This window comes from Saimiri boliviensis, chromosome 11, assembly GCF_048565385.1.
Source record: "Saimiri boliviensis isolate mSaiBol1 chromosome 11, mSaiBol1.pri, whole genome shotgun sequence".
In the NCBI taxonomy this organism is placed as follows: Eukaryota; Metazoa; Chordata; class Mammalia; order Primates; family Cebidae; genus Saimiri; species Saimiri boliviensis.
The window spans coordinates 939,594-959,844 of record NC_133459.1 but is presented as its reverse complement, the minus strand read 5'-3'; the positions used below and the strand labels follow the sequence as shown (position 1 = coordinate 959,844).

General features: G+C 47.7%; 1 protein-coding gene across 7 annotated transcripts in view; it reads left to right on the top strand.

Moving 5' to 3' along the window:
* Positions 1-20,251, top strand: part of GNB1 (G protein subunit beta 1) — a 106,202-nt gene that overhangs the window by 14,387 nt on the left and 71,564 nt on the right. Inside the window, exon 1 of one of the 7 annotated variants that reach the window (XM_074379937.1) lies at positions 5,814-5,911. The exons of the other annotated variants lie outside the window; for them this stretch is intronic. The gene's annotated coding sequence lies outside the window, so the exon portion shown is untranslated. Of the gene's footprint in view, positions 1-5,813; positions 5,912-20,251 lie in introns of those variants that run through there. 7 annotated transcript variants of the gene reach the window in all.

Genomic DNA, 20,251 nt, shown 5'->3' with positions numbered 1-20,251 from the left:
AGGTGTGATGGCTCATGCCTGTAATTCCAGCACTTTGGGAGGCCAAGGCAGGTGGAGCACAAGGTCAAAAGATTGAGACCAGCCTGGACAACATACCAAAACCCCATCTCTGCTAAAAATAGAAAAGATGGCCGGGCACAGTGGCTCACGCCTGTAATCCCAGCACTTTGGGAGGCCGAGGTGGGTGGATCATGAGGTCAGAAGTTCAAGACAAGCCTGGCCAAGACGGTGAAACCCTGTTTCTACTAAAAATACAAAAATTAGCCGGGCGCGGTGGCTCAAGCCTGTAATCCCAGCACTTTGGGAGGTCGAGGTGGGTGGATCACGAGGTCAAGAGATCGAGACCATCCTGGTCAACATGGTGAAACCCCGTCTCTCCTAAAAATACAAAAAATTAGCTGGGCATGGTGGTGCGTGCCTGTAATCCCAGCTACTTGGGAGGCTGAGGCAGGAGAATTGCCTGAACCCAGGAGGCGGAGGTGGCGGTGAGCCGAGATCGCGCCATTGCACTCCAGCCTGGGCAACAAGAGCGAAACTCCGTCTCAAAAAAAAAACAAAAAACCAAAAATTAGCCAGGCATGGTGGCAGACGCCTGTAATCCCAGCTACTGGAGAGGCTGAGGCAGGAGAATTGCTTGAACCCGGGTGGCAGAGGTTGCAGTGAGCTGAGATCATTCCACTGCACTCCAGCCTGGGCAATAGAGTGAGATTCTGTCTCAAAAAAAAAAAAAAAAAAAAAAAAAAAAAAAAAAGCAAGATGTGGTGGCGCTCACCTATAGACCTAGCTACTCAGGAGGCTGAGGCATGAGAATCACTTGAACCGGAGAGGTGGAGGTTACAGTGAGTTGAGGTCACACCACTGCACTCCAGCCTGGGAGACAGCGCAAAACTCTGTCTACAAACAAACACAAAGAAAAAGGTAAAGTGTCTTAAAAGCATGGGTCCCCAACTCCTGGGCTGTGGACTGGTAACAGTCCGTGGTCTGTTAGGAACTGGGCTGCACAGCAGGGGAGAGGTGGGCGAGCGAGCATTCCGCCTGAGCCCCACCTCCTGTCAGATTGGCAGTGGCATTAGATTGTCTTAGGAGTGTGAACGCCGTTATGAACTGCACAAGTGAGAGATGTAGGCTGTGCCCTCCTTAGGAGAATCTAAAGACTGAGATGGAACAGTTTCATCCAGAAACCATCCCCCCCGTCGTCTGCCGAAAAAATGTCTTTCATGGCCAGGTGCGATGGCTCACGCCTGTAATCCCAGCACTTTGGGAGGTTGAAGTGGGCAGATCACCTGAGGTTGGGAATTCAGACCAGCCTAACCAACATGGAGAAACCCCATCTCTAAGAAAAATACAAAATTAGCTGGGCGTGGTAGCGCATGCCTGTAATCCTAGCTACTCGGAGGCTGAGGCTGGCGGATTGCTTGAACCTGCAAGGTGGAGGTTGCAGGGAACCCAGATTGCACCATTGCTTCAGCCTGGGCAACAAGAGCGAAACTCCATCTCAAAAAAAGTCTTTCACAAAACCAGCCCCTGGTGTCAAAAAGGTTGGGACTGCAGCTATAAGGATTCCTGAGGCTTTACAGAATGAAGCTCAGGAGGTACTTTTTTTTTTAGACACAGGATCTCATTCTGTCACCTAGGCATGCGCCAACATGCCCAGTCTAATTTTTGTTTTTTTTTTTTAGGAGATGGAGTCTTAACTCCGTTGCCCAGACTGGAGTGCAGTGGTACGATCTCTGCTCACTGCAACCTCTGCCTCCTGGGTTCAAGCAGTTCTCCTGTCCCAGCCTCCTGAGTAGCTGAGACTACAGACACACACCACCATGCCTGCCTAATATTTTTGTATTTTAGTAGAGATGAAGTTTCACCATTTTGCCCAGGCTGATCTCGAACTCCTGAGCTCAGGCAATCTGCCTGCCTCAGGCTCCCAAAATGATAGGATTATAGGTGTGAGCCACTGCACCTGGCCTAATTTTTCTATTTTTAGTAGAGACAGCATTTTGCCGTGTTGGCCAGGCTACTCTCAGATTCCTGGCCTCATGTGATCCGCCTGCCTCTCCCCCAGAGTGCTGGGATTACAGGTGTGAGCCCCCAAGCCTGGCCAGGAGGCACTTTGTGTTCATGCTTTGCAAGTCATCTTTCTTTGGTGGGAACTGAAGAGTGTTGTCCTTATTGATAGCTTCCACAGGGATGGATAGAGGCTGCTGCCAGTGTTTGTCCCACTGACTGTCCTTTGGGGACCAGCAACTTAGATCAGAAGTCAGTAAGAAGACATAATGCCTCCAAAGCAGGGAATCTTTCCTTCCCCTGTGAAGTGCTGAGTCCTCTAGAGGCAGGTATGCGTCCCTCTAGCATTTAGTCCCTGTGCTGCCTGCCTGGATATATTGGTGGTTGTCACAGCTGGGGTGTGCCATAGGGATGTTGCTCTGCCATGGAGGATTATCCAGTCTAGTACTCTTGGTGCCAAGTTTATTTAAAATGGAGTCTTGCTCTGTTACCCTGGCTGGAATGCAGTGGCACCATCCCAGCTCATCTTAATGTCCGCCTCCTGGGTTCAAGCGATTCTCCTGCCTCAGCTTCCCTAGTAGCTGGGATTACAGGCATGCACCACCACACCCCGGTAATTTTTGTGTTTTTAGTAAAGATAGGGTTTCACCATGTTGGCTAGGCTGGTCTCAAACTCCTACCTCAGATGATCCACCCACCTCAGCCTCCCAAAGTGCTAGGATTATAGGCATGAGCCACTGTGTCGAGTCTCGGTGCCAAGTTTAAAAAGATCGTATTGCCATGGCTTTATATCAGTTATGTATTGCTGGGTGACAAACTACCCCAAAATGAAGTGACTTAAAGCAGTAATTCTTTGTTGTCATTTAGGGGTATGGGTGTGGGCAGGGCTCCTCTCTGTTCGGCTGTGCTGGCCGTGCTCACATGGGCATTTAGTTGGTTGGCAGGTAGGCTGGGCTGTGCTTCCCATTGGCCTCACCCATGTGGACTTCAGCCACCGTTTCTCTGATCGCCTCGGCCTGCCCCTCCAGCAGTCTAGCTCAGGTTTCTTCCCATAGTGGCCGAATCCCAAGAGGGCAGGAGCAGAGTTTGACAGGCTACTTGAGTACATGCGTAGAAGTCCCAGTGTCACCTGTGCCGCATTCTGTTGCTTAATGCAAGTTAAAGGCCAGGCGCAGGCCAGTGGTGCTGGCTCATTCCTGTAATCCCAGCACTTAGGGAGGCCGAGGTAGGAGGATGGCTTGAGGCCAGGCGTTTGTAACCATCCTGGGCAACATTATGAGGCTCCACCTCTACAAAAAAAAAAAAAAAAGAAAAGAAAAGGCTCAGCACAGACTTGGAGAGTAGGAGATAGGCTCTGGTCCTTGATGGTGGGACCTGCAGAGACCGTGGCCATTTTTCATCCATCACAGCCTTTTCTGTACTGTGTGACCTGGAGAACTGCCTGCTTTAGGATGCCCAGTTAATAATATGATATCTGTGGGATGGAGGGAACTCTTTAGCAAATATTGAGCAGGTACTTACAAGACACTGTGCTTGGTGATGACTGAGTACTGAGAAATTGGAACTGGTGGTTCATTCTCTGGGGAGATGGCGAACTTAAAGAAGCGAAGTTCAGGCTTATGGTAGGTCCTGTGAGCTGTTGGGTGGAGACGAGACTTGGTTCAGAGTGGTTAGGGGAGGCCTGGAAGGTGAGAAGGAGCCAGGTGGGCACGGAGCGTCTGCTTCAGGTGGGGAGCACAGTGATTGCAGCGGCCCCGCGGGAGGGATAGGAGGCTGAAGCTCAGCACACAGGAGCAAAGCTGTAGGGCAGAGGTAAGGGCAGAAGCCAGGCCTCGGCCACACAGCCTCATAGGCAGGTGCTGGAGGGCCAGTTTGCCCAGGACAGTCTTGATTTATACCAGGTCAGTGTCCTGGTGTGGGTGATGCATTCTCTACGGTTTCCACACTGGAAAAAGAGTTTGGATGTTTTCCTTGATGCAGTGGGAAGCTGTTGAAAGATTTTAAGCATGGAGTGACAAAAGGTGAATTTTAAAAGATTGTTAAGGCTGGGTGTGGTGGCTCATGCCTATAATCCTAACACTTAGGGAGGTTGAGGCAGGAAGACGGCTTGAGCCCAGAAGTTCAAGACCCTGTCTCTCCTTAAAAAAAAAAAATAAATAAATAAATTAGCTGGGTATGGTGACATGCACCTGTAGTTCCAGCTGCTGGAGAGGCTGAGGGAGCATTGCTTGAACCCAGGAGTTGGAGTTTGCAGTGAGCTATAATAACACAAATGAACTCCAGCCTGGGCAACAAAGGGAGACCTATTTTAAAAAAGGAAGAAAAAAGATTGTTCAGGTTGCCAAATGAAGAATGTATTGTTCGAGGCACAAATTGAACCAGAGGTCTTTTTTTTTTTTTTGAGAAGGAGTTTTGCTCTTTGTTGTTCAGGCTGGAGTGCAGTGGTGTGATCCCAAAGTGGGATTATACTTTGGATCTAATCCCAAAGTGCTGGGATTACAGGCGTGAGTCACTGCACTCAATGCAATTGCCACCTCCTGGGTTCAAGTGATTTTCCTATCTAAGCCTCCTGAGTAGCTGGGATTACAGGCACCTGCCACCACGCCTGGCTAATTTTTGTATTTTTAAATTTTTTTGGAGATGGAGTCTCGCTCTTGTTGCACAGGCTGGAGTGCAGTAGCACTATCTCGGCTCACAGCAACCTCCTGGGTTCAAGTGATTCTCCTGCCTCAGCCTCTCAAGTAGCTGGAATTACAGGCATGCACCACTGTGCTCAGCTTATTTTTTTTTTTTTTTTTTTTTTTTTTTTTTTTTTTTTTGAGACGGAGTTTCGCTCTTGTTACCCAGGCTGGAGTGCAATGGCGCGATCTCGGCTCACCGCAACCTCCGCCTCCTGGGTTCAGGCAATTCTCCTGCCTCAGCCTCCTTATTTTTAATTTTTTTTTTTTTTTTTTTTTTTTTTTGAGACGGAGTTTCGCTCTTGTTACCCAGGCTGGAGTGCAATGGCGCGATCTCGGCTCACCGCAACCTCCGCCTCCTGGGTTCAGGCAATTCTCCTGCCTCAGCCTCCTGAGTAGCTGGGATTACAGGCACGCGCCACCATGCCCAGCTAATTTTTTGTATTTTTAGTAGAGATGGGGTTTCACCATGTTGACCAGGATGGTCTCGATCTCTTGATCTCGTGATCCACCCGCCTCGGCCTCCCAAAGTGCTGGGATTACAGGCTTGAGCCACCGCGCCCGGCCTAATTTTTAATTTTTAGTAGAGATGGGGTTTCACCATGTTGGCCAGGCTGATCTCGAACGCCTGACCCTTCAGGTGATCCGTCTCAGCCTCCCAAAGTGCTGGTTTTACAGGCATGAGCCACCGCGCCCGGCTGACAGAGGTCATTTTAAGGAGACTGTTGATGAGAAGTGACGTGATTTGGCTGAGGATGGTGACTGAGGAAATGAGAAGAAATGGGTGGTAGAGTCAGCCAGGTTGCTGATGGACCTGGATGTCGGGGAGAAGGGAAAGGAAGGAAGCCAGGATGGTTCCTGTGTTTGCTTTGCACATTTAAAGGTGAGGACGTTGAGCACTAAGGATGCGAGTCTGTTGGCTGTGCAGAGCCACGCCTTGAACATCTGAAGGTCAAAGTGGGCATAGGGCAACTAAGTGCCAAGTGCTGCCTAACAGCTGGTTGGCCTGGAGTCCAGTCTGGAAGTCCTAGTCTTTCTGTTCTTGTGATGGTCGCTGTCATCTGTGCATGGGGTGGAGGGGTTATTTTACTGTATTTAATTTTATTTTAAGACGGGGTTTCACTGTGTTACCAGGCTGGAGTTCGGTGGCATGATCTCGCCTCGTTGCAACTTCTGCCTACTGGGTTCAAGCGATTCTCCTGCCTCAGCCTCCTGAGCAGCTGAGACTGCAGGCAAGTGACCACACACGGCTAGTTTTTTGTATTTTAGTAGAAATGGGGTTTCACCATGTTAGCCAGGTTGGTCTTGATCTCTTGACCTGATCCACCTGCCTTGGCCTCCCAACGTGCTTGGATTACAGGCGTGAGTGACTGTGCTCAGCTGGGTGGAGGGCTTTTAAATTTTTTTTTTTTTTTTTGGAGACGGAGTTTTACTCTTGTTACCCAGGCTGGAGTGCAATGGCGCGATCTCGGCTCACCGCAACCTCCGCCTCCTGGGTTCAGGCAATTCTCCTGCCTCAGCCTCCTGAGTAGCTGGGATTACAGGCACGCGCCACCATGCCCAGCTAATTTTTTTGTATTTTTAGTAGAGACGGGGTTTCACCATGTTGACCAGGATGGTCTCGATCTCTTGACCACGTGATCCACCCGCCTCGGCCTCCCAAAGTGCTGGGATTACAGGCTTGAGCCATCATGCCCGGCCTAAAATTTTTTTTATTTTTGAGACAAAGTCTCGCTTTGTTCTCCAGGCTGGAGTGCAGTGGTGTGATCTTGGCTCACTGCAACCTCCAACTCCCTGGTTCAAGCAGTTCTCTTGCCTCAGTCTCCCGAGTTGGTGAGATTATAGACGTGTGCCGCCACCACACTCAGCTAATTTTTGTATTTTTAGTAGAAACCAGGTTTCATCATGTTGACCTTGTGGTTCGCCTGCCATGGCCTCCCAGAGTGCTGGGATTACAGGTGTGAGCCACCGTGCCTGGCCTGGAGGGTTTATTAAGGGGGGAGGCGGGATGCCCAGCTATTAGAGGTTAGATCGAGTAGGCACGGAGAGGTGGGATGTTACAGTCTAGGGTCCAGCTGAGAAGTCAGGTGAACAGGGGATGGGGAAAGAGTTCCTTAATTTTTTTTTTTTTTTTTTTTGAGACGGAGTTTCGCTCATGTTACCCAGGCTGGAGTGCAATGGCGCGATCTCGGCTCACCGCAACCTCCGCCTCCTGGGTTCAGGCAATTCTCCTGCCTCAGCCTCCCGAGTAGCTGGGATTATAGGCACGCGCCACCATGCCCAGCTAATTTTTTGTATTTTTAGTAGAGACGGGGTTTCACCATGTTGACCAGGTTGGTCTCGATCTCTCGACCTCGTGATCCACCCGCCTCAGCCTCCCAAAGTGCTGGGATTACAGGCGTGAGCCACCGCGCCCGGCCCTTTTTTTTTTTTTTTTTTGAGATTCTCACCTTGGCTGGAGTGTAGTAGTGCAATTGGGCTCACTGCAACCTCCGTCTCCTGGGTTCAAGTGATTCTCCTGCCTTAGCCTCCTCAGTGGCTAAGATTACAGGTGTGTCCCACCACACCCAGCTAATTTTGTATTATTAATAGAGATAGGTTCAGGCTGGTCTCGAACTCCTGGCCTTAAGTGATCCACCTGCCTCGGCCTTACTGTTAGCCATATTGCTGGGATTACAGGTGTGAGCCACCGAACCCGGCCAAGGTTTCCTTAAATTTAAGGACCACAGGTACTAGGTGGTCAGCCCTTTTGGTGTCACGGTAGGGAGTGAAAGCCAGATTGGAGTCAATTGAAGCATAGGAGATGGAAGGGGAGACCACCCATATAGATATGACTTCAAGAAGGTTGCCTAGAGGGCACAGAAAACGGGCTCCAATAGTTGGAGGGTGATGTGGAGAACAGTGAAGAGTTCTGTTTTTTTTTTTTTTTTTTTTTTTTTTTTGAGACGGAGTCTTGCTCTGTAGCCCAGACTGAAGTGCAGTGGTACAGTCTTGGCTCACTGCAACCTCCACCTCCTGAGTTCAAGTGATTCTCCTGCCTTAGCCTCCTGAATAGCTGGGATTACAGGCGTGCACCACCATGCCCGGCTATCTTTTTTTTTTTTTTTTTTTTCTTTTAGATGGAGTCTTGCTCTGTCACTCGGGCTGGAGTGCAGTGGCACAATCTCTGCTCAGTGCAACCTCCGCCTCCCAGGTTCAAGCGATTCTCCTGCTTCAGCTTCCTGAGTAGCTGGGATTACCGGCAGCTGCCACCACGCCCAGCTAATTTTTGTATTTTAGGTAGAGACGTTTTCACCATGTTGGCCAGGCTGGTTTCAAACTCCTGACTTTCTGATCTGCCTGCCTCAGCGTCCCAATGTGTTGGGATTACTGGTGTGAGCCACTGTGCCCGGGCGAGTTCTGTTTTTTAAATATGGAGATTGTAAACCATATGTTTATTTGGGTGTGTCTCAAAACTTGACTGCATAAAAATCCCCCAAGGATCCTGTTAGATGAGCTTCTGACTCAGTCAGTGGAGTGGGGCCAGCCTTTTTTCTAAGGAATTCGCAGGTGCTGCTGCTTGTTGCTGTTCCATGGCCGCAGGGTGAGACCAAGAGTGGTTGATGTGGGTGGGAATCAGCTGGTGGAGGAAGTGGATGGCTTGGGAGTTCTCTCTAATATATCTTTCTGCTTATGGGCCTGGCTCATCATTGGTTCCAGTTATTAGGATTAAATTAAAATGGTCACGTGACCTTTTCTGTTAGCCAATATTCATGGCTTAAACATGTGTTCTCCTCAGTTCGCAGCTCTGTCCAGTTAGCAATTTAGCTGTGACATGAAACACATGATAGACCTTTTTTTTTTCTTTTCTTTTTTCTTTTTATTCTTTCTTGGTTCTATGAGAAAACATTTTTTCCTTTTTTTTTTCTTGCGGCCTATCTTTGTTAACTCTTGTGAGGTTAAACTACAGTTTGAATTAGCATAAAATTGCTTTTCTTAAATTACTAATTGAGACGGAGTCTTGCTGCATCACCCAGGCTGAAGTGCAGTGGTGCTATGCTATCTTGGCTCACTGCAACCTCCGCCTCCTGGGTTCAAGTGATTCTCCTGCCTCAGCCTCCCGAGTAGCTGAGACTACAGGCATGTGCCACCATGTCTGGCTAATTTTTGTATTTTTAGTAGAGATGGGGTTTCTCTACGTTGTTCAGGCTGGTCTCGAACTCCTGACCTCAGGCGATCCACCTGCCTTGGCCTCCCAAAGTGCTGGGATTACAGGCATGAGCCACCACCTGGTCTAAAATTGCTTTTTATATCAGAAATGGGTTGAAGTGGCTTTTAGCAGATGATTATATCTTACTCTAATTCCAGTGACACTAACATGCATAACTGTGCATAAAAAAGTGTTTGCTAAGCTAAGAATATTAGGTTTTAGAAGAGTCAGGGTATGATTAAGAAAGCTGAATTTGGCCGGGTGCAGTGGGTCACGCCTGTAATCCCAGCTGTTTCGGAGGCTGAGGTGGGTGGATCACGGGGTTAGGATTTTGAGACCATCCTGACCAATAAGGTGAAACCCTGTCTCTATTAAAAATACAAAAATTAGCTAGGTGTGGTGGCTCTGGCCTGTAATCCCAGCTGCTCAGGAGGCTGAGGCAGATGAATCTTGAACCCAGGAGGCGGAGGCGGAGGCGGAGGCGGAGGCGGAGGCGGAGGCGGAGGCGGAGGCGGAGGCGGAGGCGGAGGTTGCAGTGAGCCGAGATCAAGCCACTGTACTCCAGCCTGGGGGATAGAGGGAGACTCCATCTCAAAAAAAAAAAAAAAGGGCAAAAAATAAAGCTGAGTTTAATGGGGAGGGATTTGATTTTAAACAGGACAGGCTGGTTGCAGTGGTTTGTACCTATAATCCCTGTAATCTCAGCATTTCAGGAGGCTGAGTTGGGAGGATCCCTTGAAGCCAGGAATTTGAGACCAGCCTGGACAATGTAGCAAGACCCTGTCTCTTCAAAAAGTTAAAAAAAAAAAAAAAATAGCTGGGCATAGTGCCTGTGGTCCTAGCTACTGGGAAGGCTGAGGTAGAAGGTGTTTGAGGTTACAGTGAGCTATGATCACGCCACTGTACTCCAGTCTGGGTGCCAGAGTGAGACCTTGTCTCAAAAGAGCAAAAACAAAACCCTACAAACAAAAAAGATTCTCTTTGGGCCAGTTCTGATGCCTCACCTGTAATCCCAGCACTTTGGGAGGCCAAGGCAGGCAGATCACTTGAGGTCAAGGGTTTAAGACCAGCCCGGCCAACAAGGCGAAACCCCCGTCTCTACTAAAAATATAAAAATTAGCTGAGCATGGTGGTGGGTGCCTGTAATCCCAGCTACTTGGGAGGCTGAGGCAGGAAAATCACTTGAACCCATGAATTGGAGTTTGCAGTGAGCCTAGAATGCACCACTGCACTCCAGCCTGGGCAACAGAGTGAGACACTGTTTCCAAAAGAAAGTCTTTGTCTTTGAATCTGAAGATACAACGAAGCAGCATTACAAATTGCGTGTTAGCACAGATAGTCCTTGATGAACTGAATACAAATAGCTCTGAAGTTTTTGTACATATTGACCTATTGCAAAATCAGAGACATTCTTTCGGGGTTGGGAGGGGAGTTTGAAGGTAATTGGGTCATCTGGAAGGAAGAGGCAGAAAAGAGGAACCAGCTACATGATGAGCAACTGTGATAAGACAAATAGGCTTGTGCACTGCCACTGCCTCGTTTTTTCCCTGCTTATTGTTTCTGTGGCTGTGATTGTTAGGGTTCCCGTCGGAGGAGGCAGGGACGATAGGAAATGCTCTGCACCTGTGTTGCTGTTGCTGCTGCACCTTTTCTCTCACTTCATCCCACTCACCGTAGAGACACTAAGGTGGGGGCTGAGGTCCATCCTGTGATGAAGCTCTTGGGCATCAGTGGTTAGCTGAATCACACTGTCACCTTCTAGTGAAATTCTGTTTTTAAGATTATTATAGAAGTCAGTAATGAGTATCTGAGATGATGAGTGGTCAGATAACATAAAGGAGCAGTGGACTGACCAGAGCCTCTGGTCTTTGTAAATTTACTGTTTTGTGAATGACTTATTCTAGAAATTAACTTTAGAAGATTTTTTGAGTTCTTAGGCAAATAGACCAGTGCTATTTGTTTCATGTTTGTTAGGCCTTAAACTACTTTTTCTTTTTTTTTTTCTTTCTTTTTTTTTTTTTTTTTAGATAGACTCACTCTGTCACCCAGGCTGGAGTGCAGTGGAGCAATCTTGGCTTACTGCAACCTCTGCCTCCTGGTTTCAAGTGATTCTCCTGCCTTAGCCTCCTGAGTAGCTGGGACCGGCTAAGTTTTTCTATTTTAGTATGGGATTTCACCATGTTGGCCAGGATGGTCTCAATCTCCTGACCTCGTGATCCGCCCACCTCAGCCTCTCAAAGTGCTGGGATTACAGGTGTGAACCACTGGACTTGGCCTAATTTTTGTATTGTTAGTAGAGACGGGGTTTCACCATGTTGGCCAGACTGGTCTCAAACTCCTGACCTCAGGCAATCCACCCACCTTAGTATCCCAAAGGGCTCGGATTACATTCGTGACTAACATTGAGATTTTTAGTGATTTTTTTTCTTTTTTTTTAGGAACCAGGGGGGTCAATTTCTATGTTTATTCAAAAAATCTTAAATATCATTTCTATGGGCTGTTTTCCATAGCTTCTGATTATCAACATTTTGTGTGTTCATTATTTTCATTGTTTATTTTTTTTAATATATACAATTTTGTTTCCAAATACATATTTATTACTCATTCACAGAGGGATATGAACGCTTAAAGGAAAGAGAATCATTTAAAAAACCTCCGAATCCCCAAATTCTGTCTGTGACATTTGACAATTTAATTATAATTAAATAGGTGTTTACTTATTTGAGTTTTAAATATTTGTCTGCATGAATATGGATGTTAATTTCTCTCCCTAAATGTGAAAAGTTTTCAGCCATTGTTTCTCTAAATACTATTTCTGTCTCTTTCTCTCCTTTATTCTACTGAGATTTCCATAAAGCACACATTGGTTTGCTTGATGATTTTCCGTAAATTCCATAGGCTCAATTCACTGTTTCTACCCTTTTTTTTTCCCAGACAGGGTTTCACCATGTTGGTCAGGCTGGTCTTTAACTCCTGACCTTGTGATCTGCCTGCCTTGGCCTCCCAAAGTGCTGGAATTACAGGCATGAGCCACCGTGCCCGGCCTCTTTTTTTTTTTTTTTTTTTAGCTCATCAGCTATTGCTAGTTAGTGTTACTGTGTTTTACGTGTGGCTCAAGAAAATTCTTCCAAAGTGGTCCAGGGAAGCCAAAAGATTGGACACCCCTGGATGAATCTAAATGCCCATCAGTAGGGATTGGTTAAATTAAGGCAGATTTGGAATGGCATACTGTGGAGAGTGGTTAAGAAGATTTAAGTTAGCCTGTCTTTATTGGCATGAAGAGATGACCACAATACAGTAAATGGTCAGGGGAATTTCGAATATGCATAGTTTGGGAAATATGATATCATTTGATTGATTTGTGGAAAAATTATGCACGTATGTTTCAAAGTCTGGAAGAAATATACATCCCTGTGGTACCTCATGGGGGTGAATGGGGGAAAGGAACATACTTTATTAAGATGGTGTTTTCTACGCCTGTAATCCCAGCACTTTGAGAGGCTGAGGCGGGTGGATCACCTAAGGTCAGGAGTTTGAGACCTGCCTCACCAAGATGGTGAAACCCTGTCTCTACTAAATACAGAAAATTAGCTGGGTGTGGTGGTGCATGCCTGTAATCCCAGCTACTTAGAAGGCTGAGGCAGGATAATCACTTGAACCTGGGAGGTGGAGGTTGCAGTGAACCAAAATCACGCTGTTTAGCCTGGATAACAAGAGTGAAACTCTGTCTCCAAAGAAAAAAAGAAAAAACTGTCTCCTTTATCTGTTGGAAAATTTGCCAAAGTCAGTGACAGCAAAAAGGAGGCATTTTTCATTTTGGAAGAAGTATAAAAGTGAATTATTTATATTTAAAAGCTTTAAGAGGTTTTTCAAAGTTAGCATGACTGAATGAACACATTACGGGAATTTAGTAGTTTTAAGTCTGCCTTTAAGGTAAAAGATGTGTATTGGTACTGTAATCTGCCTCGCAGACCTTGTAGTCCTGTTTCTTTCTGCATCCTCTTATTGGTTTTTGGATGCTGTTACTGTCAACATAACTGTAATCTGGTAGCTTTTTTTTTTTTTTTTTTTCCCCTGAGATGGAGTCTCACTCTGTTGCTCCAGGCTGGAGTGCAGTGGTGCTGTCTCAGCTCACTGCAACCTCCACCTCTCGGATTCAAATGATTCTTCTGCCTCAGCCTCCTGGGTAGCTGGGACTTACAGGTGTGTGCCACCGCACTCAGGTAATGTTTTGTATTTTTAGTAGAGATGGGGTTTCACCATGTCAGCACAGGTGCCTACCACCATAGCCGACTAATTTTTTTGTGTTTTTAGTAGAGACAGCAGTTCACCATCTTGGCCAGGTTGGTCTTGAACTACTGCCCTCATGATCCACCTGCCTCGGCCTTCCAAAGTGCTGGGATTACAGGTGTGAGCCATCCACGTGTCCGCTTGGCTAGTTTTTGAAACGTTTTGTTTTGTAGAGACAGGGTTCCACTGTGTTGCCCAAATTGGGTCCACCCACCTTGACCTTCCGAAGATCTAGGATTACAGGCAGTAGCTACTGTACCTGGCCCAGACCCTCTTGCAACACAACCTCCCACAGAAACATTGCTGTATCCTATTTTTTCTTTAAAAACTTCTGGCCGGGCGCAGTGGCTGAGGCCTGTAATCCCAGAACTTTGGGAGGCCGAGGTGGGTAGATCATGAGGTCAAGAGATCGAGACCATCCTGGTCAACATGGTGAAACCCCGTCTCTACTAAAAATACAAAAAATTAGCTGGGCATGGTGGCGCGTGCCTGTAATCCCAGCTACTCAGGAGGCTGAGGCAGGAGAATTGCCTGAACCCAGGAGGCGGAGGTTGCGGTGAGCCGAGATCACGCCTTTGCACTCCAGCCTGGGCAACAAGAGCGAAACTCCGTCTCAAAAAAAAATAAAAACATTTCTGGCCGGGTGCAGTGGCTCAAACCTGTAATCCTAACACTTTGAGAGGCCAAGGCGGGTGGATTGCCTGAGGTCAGGAGTTCGAGACCAGCCTGGCCAACGTGGTGAAACCCTGTCTCTACTAAAAATACGAAAAATTAGCCTGGCATGATGGTGGGGGCCTGTAATCCCAGCTGCTCGGGAGGCTGAGGCAGGAAAATCGCTTGAACCTGGGAGGCGGTGGTTGCGGTGAGCCGAGATCGCGACACTTTACTTCAGCCTGGGTAAAAGAGTGAAACTCTGTCTTAAAAAAAAAAAAGTTCTTATCAATGATGTGCTATCATGTACTGCTCTGATAGTGGGGATTCTGTACTCAAGCTTAGGTAGGTTTTCTGAATTTTTCCAACTTAAATCTTCTTTGGAATCTTACTATGTGTGATATCTGGAATTTGACTGTTTGCTTACTAAAAGAACTTTGGAAAGAGAATTCCTCTGGTAGTAGCAGAAGAGGATCTCAAAATGAGCTCTTTGAGGATGAAGAGTGAGTCCTGTGGGTTTTTATGTTTATGTTGTCTTATAGTTAACTGAGTGACAGCATATGGAAGGCGGCGGAACCTGAACACCGTAGGGTTAGCCGTAGAAAGGCAGTTAGGTCTCCTAAGCAGACATTTCAGAGAAGGGCCTTGTAGATGCTTTGAACATGTCTCGGGTGTGTTTGCCCCACTCCCAACTCCCTCCAGTGTCAGCAGCCACTGTGAGCAAGGGACAGTGTGCTTTTCTGAATTGGCCTGGTTTCCTTGAGAGATGAGGCTCTAAAATCAGTCAGATCACCTCAGCTATTACTCAGGTTGGCTATAAATTATTGTATAACTTAAATGGTTGGGTATAGTCATTTCTTTTCTTTTCTTTTTTTTTTTTTTTGAGACGGAGTTTCGCTCTTGTTGCCCAGGCTGGAGTGCAATGGCGCGATCTCGGCTCACCGCAACCTCCGCCTCCTGGGCTCAGGCAATTCTCCTGCCTCAGCCTCCTGAGTAGCTCGGATTACAGGCACGCGCCACCATGCCCAGCTAATTTTTTGTATTTTTAGTAGAGACGGGGTTTCACCATGTTGACCAGGATGGTCTCGATCTCTCGACCTCGTGATCCACCCGCCTCGGCCTCCCAAAGTGCTGGGATTACAGGCTTGAGCCACCGCGCCCGGCCCTTTTCTTTTCTTTGTTTCTCTGTGGCCCTCACTGCTTCCATTTCTAGCCCGTACCACCCCACAGCTTGCCCATCTGAACCTCTGTTACTCATTTGATTGGTTGGAAAACTTCTATCACCCATTCACACACTGATGGCTGAAGAGGGCCAGTGACCAAGTTCTCAGGGACATTTGGCACTTCCTGGAGACATTTGTGGTTATCATAACATGGGGGTGCTACTGGCATCTGATGGACAGATGCCAGGGATGCTGTTCAGCACCCTACAACATCCAGGATGACCCCATTGTCCACAGTGCTGAGGGTCAGACTCACATTAAGCCTGGGGTTTGGTACTGTGCTTTTAGGTAGAAGGATGTGGCCCCAGGGGAGCTGAACAAGGGTTCGTTTTCCCTCGTGTGTGTGTATGGCAATTATTTGTGTTGGACCACTGCAGTTCAAATTCAGCCACCTCGTCCCCTCTGTGATGTTTTCTAAGAGTCTCAAAGGGTGATGGCTACGTATAATTCCTTATACTCAAGGAGCTCTGCTTAGCTTCCTTACCTTTCTGCTGGGTTTATTGGTTCCACTTCTATAAAAATAAAGTACTGGCCAGGTGCAGTGGATCGTGCTTGTAGTCCCAAGGCTTTGGGAGGTCTAGGCAGGCAGATTGCTTGAGCCCAGGAGTTGGAGACCAGCCTAGGCAACATAGGGAGACCCTGTCTCTACAAAAAATACAAAAATTAGCTGGGCGTCAGAGTGCGTGCTTCTAGTCCCAGCTACTTGGGATGCTAAGGTGGGAGGATTGCTTGAGCCCTGGAGGTCAGCTCTGCAGTGAGCCGTAATTGTGTCACTCTACTCTAGCCTGGGCTAGAACAAGACCCTGTCACCAAAATAAATAAGAAGTACTTTCCACCACCGGGTAATAAACTTAGGAAACTGTGTGGCTCACTCTGTGGGAAGAAGTTAATGGGTAAACTACTCCTCACTTGGATGATCACAGTCATCTAATTGACCTGACAACCCTCCCAGGCCTCGGAAGAGGAGTTCCCAGGAGTTACTTAGTGGCTCTTCGCCCTCCAGTTCTTGTACGTGAGACGTCCAGGTTGCTCTCCTAACACACACTTTACTTATTTATTTATTTGACAAGGTTTCGCTCTGTTACCCAGGCTGGAGTGTAATGGTGCAATCGTGGCTAACTGACTGTAGCCTTCACCTCCTGGGCTCAAGCGATCCTCCCACTTCAGACTCTTGAAGGACTTGCCACCACCTCTGACTGATTTAAAAATACATATATATATATATATATATATGTATGTTTTTTTTTTTTTTTTTTTTTTGAGACGGAGTTTCGCTGTTGTTGCCCAGGCTGGAGTGCAATGGCGCGATCTCGGCTCACCGCAACCTCCTGGGTTCAAGTGATTCTCCTGCCTCAGCCTCTCAAGTAGCTGGAATTACAGGCATGCACCACTGTGCTCAGCTTATTTTTAATTTTTTTTTTTTTTTTTTTTTTTGAGACGGAGTTTCGCTCTTGTTGCCCAGGCTGGAGTGCAATGGCACGATCTCGGCTCACCGCAACCTCCGCCTCCTGGGTTCAGGCAATTCTCCTGCCTCAGCCTCCTGAGTAGCTGGGATTACAGGCACGCGCCACCATGCCCAGCTAATTTTTAGTATTTTTAGTAGAGACGGGGTTTCACCATGTTGACCAGGATGGTCTCGATCTCTTGACCTCATGATCCACCCGTCTCGGCCTCCCAAAGTGCTGGGATTACAGGCTTGAGCCACCACGCCTGGCCTTTTTTTCTTTTTTGAGATGGAGTTTCGCTCTTGTTGCCTAGGCTGGAGTGCAATGGCGCGATCTCGGCTCACCGCAACCTCCGCCTCCTGGGTTCAGGCAATTCTCCTGCCTCAGCCTCCTGAGTAGCTGGGATTACAGGCAACTGCCACCATGCCCAGCTAATGTTTTTTTTTTTTTTGAGATGGAGTCTTGCTTTGTCACCCAGGCTGGAGTGCAATGGCGCAGTCTCGGCTCACCGCAACCTCCGCCTCCTGGGTTCAGGCAATTCTCCTGCCTCAGCCTCCTAAGTAGCTGGGATTACAGGCACGTGCCACCATGCCCAGCTGATTTTTTGTATTTTTAGTAGCGACGGGGTTTCACCATGTTGACCAGGATGGTCTCGATCTCTTTTTTTTTTTTTTTTTTTTTTTGAGACAGAGTTTAGCTCTTGTTACCCAGGCTCGAGTGCGATGGCGCAATCTTGGCTCACCGCAACCTCCGCCTCCTGGGTTCAAGCAATTCTCCTGCCTCAGCCTCCTAAGTAGCTGGGATTACAGGCACGCGCCACCATGCCCAGCTAATTTTTTGTATTTTTAGTAGAGATGGGGTTTCACCATGTTGACCAGGATGGTCTCGATCTCTCGACCTTGTGATCCACCCACCTCGGCCTCCCAAAGTGCTGGGATTACAGGCGTGAGCCACCGCGCCCAGCCTCCTGGTCTCCATCTCTTGACCTCGTGATCCACCCACCTCAGCCTCCCAAAGTGCTGGGATTACAGGCTTGAGCCACCACGCCCGGCCACGCCCAGCTAATTTTTTGTATTTTTAGTAGCGATGGGGTTTCACAGTGTTGACCAGGATGGTCTCGATCTCTTGACCTCGTGATCCACCCACCTCGGCCTCCCAAAGTGCTGGGGTTACAGGCGTGAGGCACTGCGCCCCGCCCTAAAATATTTTTTGTAGGGACAAAGTCTCACTGTATTGCCCAGGCTGGTCTCAAACTCTTGGGCTCAAGCAATCTTCCCTCCTTGGCCTCCCAAAGTGCTGTGATTACAGGCATGAGCCACCACTCCTGGTTTTTTATTTTAAAACAAATATAACTATATTATCAAATATGATGAAAAAATCACATTAATTTTTCCCCTTTACCACTAAAAATTTGAATGTGTATTTTTTCAGTGTTTATTTTTTTGAGAACATGGACCTGTTTTTATATAATCATAATTCAGTTGTCAAAATCAGGAAATTTCACACTGACCTGAGTTGTTCTTTTTTTTTTTTTTTTTGAGACAGTCTGTGTCACCCAGGCTGGAGTGCAGTGGTATGATCTTGGCTCATTGCAGTCTCTGCCTCCCAGGCTCAAGCAGTTCTCATCCCTCAGCCTCCCAAGTAGCTGAGATTACAGGCATGTGCCACCACACCTGGCTAAGTTTTTAGGGGAGACGGGGTTTTACCATGTTGACCAGATTGGTCTCAAACTCCTGGCATTATGTGGCCTCCCAAAGTACTGAGATTGCACGTGTGAGCCACTGCGCCTGACCCTGAGCTGTTTTCTTATCTGCATGCTATTAATTATCCTATGATGGGTTTTACAGCTGTTCCTCCAGTCCAGGGTCCAGTCAGTCCAGGATCACATGTTGCATTTAGATACCATGTCTGTTTTCCTTTCATTTGGAACAGATACTGTCTTTTTTGCCCTTGAGTTTTTTTTTTTTTTTTTTTTTTTTTTTTTTTTTTTTTTTTTTGAGACAGTCTCCCTCTGTCACCCAGGCTGGAGTGCAGTGGTGTGATCTTGGCTCACTGCAACCTCCGTCTCCTGGGTTCAAGCAATTCTTCTGCTTCAGCCTCCCAAGTAGCTGGAATTACAGGCGTGCACCACCATGCCCAGCTAATTTTTGTGTTTTTGGTGGAGGCAGTTTCCCCATGTTGGCCAGGCTGGTCTTGAACTCCTGCCTTCAAGTGATCTGCCCTCCTCAGCCTCCCAAAGGGCTGTGATTACAGGTGTGAGCCACTGTGTCTGGGCTATTGTACTTTTAGTAGAGATTAGGTTTCACCATGTTGGCCAGACTGGTGAGGAACTCCTAATAGCCTCAGGTGATCTGCCCACCTTGGCTTCCCAAAGTGCTGGGATTACAGGTGTGAGCCACTGTGCTCCGCCTCCCTTGAGGTTTTAAAGAATACAGGCCAGTTACCCTGTAGGACAGTGCTCACTTTGGGTCTGGTGGCTGCCTCATTGGGAGGATTCAGGTCTTGCATGTTGGGCTGCATACCGCAGCGATATGTCCTGGAGCTTCTCTGGTGAATGTTTCCAGTGTTGTCTGTGTTGCTTGGAAGATCTAGTTTGAGCCTTACAAGAGCCTTAGCACCAGCTGTAGCCACAGATTGAAGCCTCCTTCAGGGCTGCTTCCAGGATTGGCCTGTTTTCTTATATCCTTTCCTACCCCTTGCTCCCTCCTCCCCAATCCCCAACCCTCTTGAGTATGTAAAGTCTGGGAGATGCATCCGTCCTCAGGGCTGCTTGCCAATCCTGCTTCCCTTGGGGGATGCCTTTGAATAAGCAATTACTGAGTTCTTGCTGATTTTTTTTTTTTTTTTAAGACAATACACAGGGTCTCGCTCTCTTATTCAGGCTGGAGTGCAGAGGTGGAGTCACAGCATGCTTCAGCCTTGACCACCGAGACTCAGTGATCTTCCTACCTCAGCTACAGATACGCACTGCCATGCCCCGTTAATTTTTTAAAATTTTGTTTTTGATAGTGATGAGGTCTCTGTGTTGCCCAGGCTGGGCTTCAGGTCCTGGCTTCCAGCAGTCTCCCTGCCTCAGCCTCCCACTGTGTTGGGATTATAGGCCTGTGAGCCACTGTGCCTGGCCCTGCTGGGTTTTGTTCTGAGACACAAAGATTAGGAAGTCAGTTCCCTTTTTTTGTTTGTTTTTCTCGTGAGATGGAGTCTTGTTCTGGTGACCAGGCTGGAGTGCAATGACGGAATCTCAGCTCACTGCAAACTCCACCTCCCGGGATCAAGCGATTTTCCTGCCTCAGCCTCCTGAGTAGCTGGGTATGCAGGCACCTGCCACCACACCCAGCTAATTTTTTGTATTTTTAGTAGAGACTGGGTTTAGCAATGTTGGTCAGGCGGGTCTGGAACTCCTGACCTCAAGTAATCCACCCTGCTTGGCCTCCCAAAGTATCAGTTCCCATTCTTGATGAGATTGTAGCATGTTACAGCCTACAGCAATACGGAGGGTCAGAGTAGTAAGGGAGGCTTTTTGGGTGGATTTAGAGCTGAGCTGCAGTCTGGTCGGTTTGTGGGGACTCTGCCTCCCTCTTCTTTCCCACCTCTCTTGCCCTACACCACTTCTCCTTCCTTCCTCTTCCCTCCTTTTCTCTCCCTCAGTTTGCCCTGCTCCCTCTTCCTTTCCATTTTCTTCCCTCCCCAACCTCTGCCAGTCAGTCGCTGTTGACGTCTCATCCCTGAGGCCAAGATTGGAGTTTTAATGCAGAGGCTCCCAAATTCATGCCA